The sequence below is a fragment of the Capra hircus genome, chromosome 14 (assembly GCF_001704415.2).
Source record: "Capra hircus breed San Clemente chromosome 14, ASM170441v1, whole genome shotgun sequence".
Lineage (NCBI taxonomy): Eukaryota > Metazoa > Chordata > Mammalia > Artiodactyla > Bovidae > Capra > Capra hircus.
Window position 1 is genome coordinate 35,988,951 of NC_030821.1, and position 7,167 is coordinate 35,996,117.

A 7,167-nucleotide genomic window follows, 5' to 3' on the forward strand; every position below is an offset into this window, starting at 1 on the left:
ACAGACCATCTCCTAGGGCCTAATGTATGATTTTCCAAACAGTTGAGATTTTTTTTTACACATTTCTCATATTGAACTAGCCAGAATAACTAATGCTAAGTGCCACAGCAGACAACTCCTGAAATCTTGGCTTGTGCAGTACTGTTCTATTTCTTGCACATATAAAGTCTGATGCAGGTGGAGCATCTCTTTGTAGCCTCACCATCTGGCATGTGTGGCCTCCAAAGTGGCCTTGGATGCTTGGCAGAGAAGGACAGAAGGAGGCAGTCTGACTGTTCATTGCTACTGCCAGGAGCTCGGGGGAATATCATCACTTCTGCTGCCAGTTCTCAAGTGCCAGTCCATCCTGTGATGGGCAATAGAGGGGAGTCCTGGGAATAACTGGTCAGAATCAGTGCTGTCTCCACAGATGTTCTGTGTGAAAGCAGGGAATCTCTAGCTTGAAGTCTTCAGGGACACCTGATATGACTGGCCATCTAGTTGGTGTGATGTTTACAGTAAGAGAAGCGAAGACATCAAAAGCCCTGTTTTTTCTTAGCACTCCCTTCTGGAAATCTGCCTTTTCTCCTGTCCTTCAGCCTCAGGTTTCCTCCTCTAATTCTGAAGACACTAGGGCTTGCTGGGTGATGCTGGTGGTAAAGAACCTGCCTGCCAGTGCACGAGATGGAAGAGACATGGATTTGATCCCTGTGGCAGGAAGATGCCCTGGAGGAGGGCATGGCAACCCACTTCAGTACTCTTTCTCTGGAGACTCCCAAGGACAGAGGAGCATGGTGGGCTACAGTCCCTAGGGCTGCAAAGAGTCGGACATGACTGGAGGCAATTTAGCACACACACAGTATATATATATATATATATATATATACAACTGATTTTGTGCCCTCCATGGTGGCTCAGCAAATAAAGAATCTGCCTGCAATGCAGGAGACGTGAGTTTGATCCTTGGATCAGGAAGATCCCGTAGAGAAGGAAATGGCACCCCATTCCAGTACTCTTGCCTGGGAAATCCCAGGGACAGAGGAGCCTGTTGGGCTACAGTCCATGGGGTCACAAAGAGTTGGACACGACTGAGCAACTAACACTTTCACTTCACTTTTGGCCTCAGGTTTCCTCCTCTACATTTTGAAGACCAACTCCTTACTAGTGTAGGGCAGAGGTGAAAGAGGAAGTCAAGTTTTGGTTTAAGCCAGAAGAGGCAAGAGTGGGAGGATATGGTTTACAGTCTGGCTCAAGCAGTTAGGGGTCAGGTAAGAGTTTGGCATCAAAACTGTGGGTACAGATAAGGTAAGGATGGACTTGGATGATGCCTAATGCACTCAGATTCCTGCTACCGCATAAGACCACATGGCAGCATCTGGACAGCACAGACCAGCATCTCCCATCACCACCTGCTGTTGTCCATAAAGAGAAAATCATGTGACAAATCACGTTAAGAACTAAATTCAGAAACACAATTTGTGGCTGCAAAGCACTGTTGCATTGGAGGTTCAGCCCAGTGCCTGGCAGCCTGAAGGTGTTGTTCTCAGCTGGGCTCAGCTCTGGACAGTTTACAGACTAGACGATAACAAATGGCCTCCAAGTCAGCCCCCATCTCCATGGCTCTTGAGGGGAAGTTGGGTGCGGAAATGGCCCTTTGGACAGGGTGCCAGCCAGCTTCGTTAGCCTTCTGTGTTTGAATCTATTGCTGTTTCTCTTGGGATCAGCTGAGGAATGGGAATATATGTCTCCTTCTCACTCATGGCTGCTGGTGGGGGAGAGACTGGCCAGAAATGTTTACTATCTACATTTGCTTCTTTGTAGCTCTTGAGGAATATATGACTGAGCTACAGAAGGTGAGAGACAAAGGTCTGGAGTCATACAGGCCTAAAAGGTAAACCTCAAAAGTAACTACGTACATGGCCCATTCCCCCAATGTGAGTCACTCAGTCATGTCCGACTCTGTGTGACCCCATGGACTGTAGCCCGCCAGGCTCCTCTGTCCATGGGATTCTCCAGGCAAGAATACTGGAGTGGGTTGCCATTTCCTTCTCTAGGAGATCTTCCTGACTCAAGGATTGAACCCTGGTTTCCCACATTGCAGGCAGATTATTTTTTTACCGTCTGAGCTACCAGGGAGGTCCCCTATGCCCCCAGACCAGTCCCTAACTATAGACAGAGCCATGGGACTCATCCTGGCTAGTGAGCGATGACTCATCATATTCCTTTGCTCTTTGGGCCTACTGTCTGAAAGTTTCTAGTATCTAAAAGACTTGGAGAGTTATTGCAAGAATTAAATATACAGTGCATTCAAGTGCCTGCCGTATTACAAGCACTCCAAACATGACTGTTGTCATAACAGGTTGGTTGCTAGGCGGCTCTAGTCATGAGTAGATAATCTTGCTTAGTCCTTATTCTCAATCCTCTAGGCAGCCTGCAGATTTGATGAGCTCATAAACAGAAATCACATGACTTTTGGCCACACAGAATTTTTTTTCCACCTGGTTGCACATAGTTGCTGTGCCCTTTGCTGCCTTTGATGGACGTGATAAGAAGCTGCTGGATGTGAAAATCTTTATTGCATATGCTATAATGTTAGCTGCTCAGTTGTGTCTGACTCTGTGCAAGCCCGTAGACTATAGCCCTCCAGGCTCCTCTGTCCATGGAATTCTCCAGGCAAGAATCCTGGAGTGTGTTGCCACGCCCTCCTCCAGGCGATCTTCCTGATCCAGAGATCCAACCCAGGTATCCTGCATTGCAGGCAGATCCTTTACCATCTGAGCCATCGGGATGTGCTATAGGAACATTGTCTATAGCTTCACTCAGGGTCCTATCAAGAAATATGCACTAAGAGATTTTTCTCAGACTCAGGTGGGAAGGAAAACTTGACTTCCCCCAAGGTGTTCCTTCTCCAGTTTTTTCGGTCTTATCATCAGAGAAGACCGAACTCATACTCCCAGGGGTTGGAGGCATAACCCTGAGAAGTATGAGCACAATTTCTGTTTTATGTTAAAAATTCATGTGATGTTTATATTCTTCTCCACTAGACATCCATGTTTAGTTTTAGGGATGTTGTAAATCTTATATCAGCTTATATGCTTGCCTCTGATGTTGACATGAAATTTATGGCTCCTCTTTAATAATGACGGCCAACGTAGATGGACTTCAGCCTACATCCTTGTCTTGATCTTCTAGTTACTGTGCAATTTCTCCGGTTCTGATTTTAGTTTATTTATAACTTTCTATTTTATGGTATATTTTCTTGTGAATTGGCTCAACTACTTTGTGGATATAAATGGGTTATGAATAAATAAAAGCATTCATATAAACCTTAAGAAAAAAGACTTGACAAGCTTGAAATAATTCCATCTGAGGACACAGACTATGTTCTTGGTTTCCTACAAACAGACATCTCACCCCCAACCTCAGTTGAATTGAACAAAAAGAAGGTGTTTAAAATTTTAATAGAAACAACACAAAAAAGCATAGCTAGTATTCTTGTTATCTACAGAAAATCAAAAGTCCTAATTTGAAGAGAATACATTAATAGTGATTTCAGAGGACAGATGTTGGAATCAGCATTTGAAAGAGTGGGTCCACTTCCTTCCTCGGTTTACCAAAGGCAGTAAAGAAAAATATTTTTAACCGCAGTGCTCATTATATTTTCAGCTTCACACATTGGGACAGAAACCATGCGATAGTCATATATATCTTTATGACAGAGATCCAAAACTAAGTTATCTGGTCTTTTGGGGACCCTTAGAAATAGTGAGAGGCTCAAAAAATGCAGAATGAGGACTGCAAATCTGATGCCTGTTTATCTCCTTGTCTCCCCTCCCAAACAACAGCCTCCATGAGGACTGGACCTTGTCTGCACAATTTCCTGGTGTATTCCCAGGGTCCACCATGGTGTTTCCCACGGGAGACACTCAGTAACTGCTTGTGGAATGAGTCATGACTATCTCCCTCCTGTGAGAAGACGTTTGCTGTTTACTAAAGGCCAAAACGTTGCTGGCTTTATTGCTTCTGCTATCATCTCACCTTCACCAAGTAAATTCTGTTTTGTTACTTAAGGGAAGCATTCCTAAAATGCAATGAGGTTCAGAAGGCCCTTGAACCTCTTGAAAATGTATGTAAAGATTTGTATGTTGGGTACACTTTTGGACAAGAGCATCCATGGTTTTCAGAAGTTTCAAAAGAACTTGTGACTTTGAAGATGTCAAGGACAATTGATGTGAGGGATTAGTCATTTAGTACTCAATTAATGTGTATAGTACATGCTCTATTAATGTGTGTATATTCTAATGGTTGAGATTTTGTGTTTCCCGGTCAGAAAGAGCTGAGTCAGTTATGCAGTCTGACCTAAGAATTTAATCCCTTTAAATTCTCTTAATTACTTCACTTGTGAAATGGGAAAAATAATACCTAACACTATTGTGAGGATTCAATGACATAACATGTAGAATGGTCCACCCATGGCAAGCACTCAGTTAATGGAGCTATTATTTTTGTTAGGGTCAGTCAATTAAACTGTATTTCCGAGACTATTATCACATACTCATCTGGACCGATTCTCAAGATAACAATTTTTGTTCTCTAAAATGAAATAAAATGTATCTTTTTAAAAAGATTATTCTGTTTTCACGTACCATGGAATGATTTTGGAATGTCATGGAGAAAAGCACAGAGGGAAAACAGGGAAAGGATTTATCTGTCTTGTGCAGCATCAATGAGGAAGTCAAGATGGACGAAGCAGAATTGGGTCTTTGTTAGAAACATTTCCAGCTTCTTCCTCCTTCCCTCCCACCTTCATTTCTATCACTGTACTATGCATACACCAAAGCACTTTGAGAAATATAGTCAAGTTAGTGTACACCTTTATGAATGCTTCTCTAAAATACAGCTTTGGATTCAGCCTCTCTCTAAATCCACTAATTTAATTTTTGAACAGAGTATCATCAAAGGAATCATACTAAAGTGGCAAGTTTGATACACTTTTTTTTTTCTAATTCTTTGAAAGACTGCGTTTTCCCCCCTAGTTCCCATTGTGTCCAAGAATAATTTTTTAAAAAGATTTTTGGTGTAACCAATAAAAACCAGCACCTGTTCATGTCAGTGAGGTGACTACCTGTAGTCTATGTGCTCCTGCAATTGCTCAAATTATGGTCCAATTTGTTTCCTTTGAAAACCTCCCAGAACATTTGTGAGACAAAACCAGGTAATATAAAAAGTCTTCTTTAATCTTGATAAGGAAGCCAAGGTACAGTGGAGTGGAGCCTCTAGATATTTTTGTATTCTTATTTTTAAAAGCAAAATTTTGAGATAATGTGGTACAAATTACAGTCATACTTAAAAGGTTGTGCTACAAAGGGATATTAGAGCCCATCTATTCCAAACTGCTAATATTTCAAAATTAAAAAATTAAAATCCAGGGACTTCCCTGGTGGTCCAATAACTAAGACTCTACATTCCCAATGCAGGGAGCCTGGGTTTGATTCCTGTTCTGGGAACTGGATCTCACATGGCGAAACTAAAAATCTGTATGCTACAACGAACATCTATTACCTGGCACAGCCAAATAAATAAAAATGTGACTTGGCCAAAGTCACATTATTGTTTTCCCCTTTTCCCTTATGTTAGTGGCAGGGCTAGGATGTGATAGGCTTATAGGTTGATTAGGTAGCACTTGCTTCACAATTCAGTCAGTTCAGTTCAGTCGCTCAGTTGTGTCTGACTCTTTGCCACTCCATGAACCGCAGCACGCCAGGCCTCCCTGTCTATCACCAACTCCCGGAGTTTACTCAAACTCATGTCCATTGAGTCAGTGATGCCATCCAGCCATCTCATCCTCTGTTGCCTCCTTCTCCTCCTGCCTTCAATCTTTCCCAGCATCAGGGTCATTTCAAATGAGTCAGCTCTTCGCATCAGGTGGCCAAAGTCTTGTTGTTCTAACTGTCACTTCACAATTAATTAATAGAAACAGGCACATTCTTATCCCATTTTCTGGCCCTTAGATGTCTATCACCTTCTAGCAGGCCCATCTTTTGCATCACTTATTTCCTGAGGGACTTTATAGTCATCTGGTCAAGATAACACATTGTCACCAAACTAATGATTGATTTAAAGCAGCATTTCCCCATGTGCTTCTTCTATGCACCATTCGTTAGTACTCTCTGGGGACAAATAGCTGATGCTTGAATGAATTTTGAAAATGTTGGGCTGAACAAATATATATATATTATATATATATATATATATATTTGCAATCTATAACCTGCAATCCTTCTCAGAGCCTTTAATATGTTAACCTGCATCATGTGTGTCTAAGAGTGGGGTAAATATATCATGTTTTCAGAGCTTACTCAACATGGAGCATTCTTGCCTCTCTCCTTAATCCAGTATCTGAGAATGAGTGAGGCTTAAGTTATCATCCTTCTAGAGATATTTGCATTTTTCATATGGGATTTTTATCCCTTATTATTTGTTGAGCTCCTTATTTTCTGTGTCTTAGGATGTAAGATCTTTAAGGCAGGGAGAACGTCCTTCATCTCTAAGTCACCAACACTTAACCCAATACCAGGCACTGTTCCTGGTACACAGAACAAATAGCACAAGATCCATCTATGATTGCTCAATGAATAAACAAAAAATGATTTCAAACTCCCTACAGCTTGCTTTCTGGAGATAGAATTTGAGCTATCTAAGGCAACTAACCACATTAGCCATCTGTTACTCTTCATCTTTTGGATCATCTATGTTACAGTTCTGGGGCAAGACTTATTAAGAAAACTCAATAAAGAAAATTATTAAGGAAAAATATTGCATTATCACATCCTCTATCTTTCTTTGATCACTAAAGAAAAGCGAATGTTTACCAGCTTCTGTGAGGTACAATGAGGGTAGTAGGCATAGGAAAACAGAGCTGGGAAAGCAAACATGGGAAGAGTACAGGGATAAGCAATGGGACTTAGAACAATGCAAATGGAAGGAAAGAGAGTTTAGTGGGAGACCAGAACCAGAAGGAGAAGGAAAGGGTCAGGGTTCAGTCTATTCCCAAAGAAAAGCAATGTCAAAGAATGCTCAAACTACCACATAATTGCAGTCATCTCACACACTAGCAAAGTAATTCTCCAAATTCTCCAAGAAAGGCTTCACAGTATGTGAACCATGAACTTCCAGATGTTCAAGCTG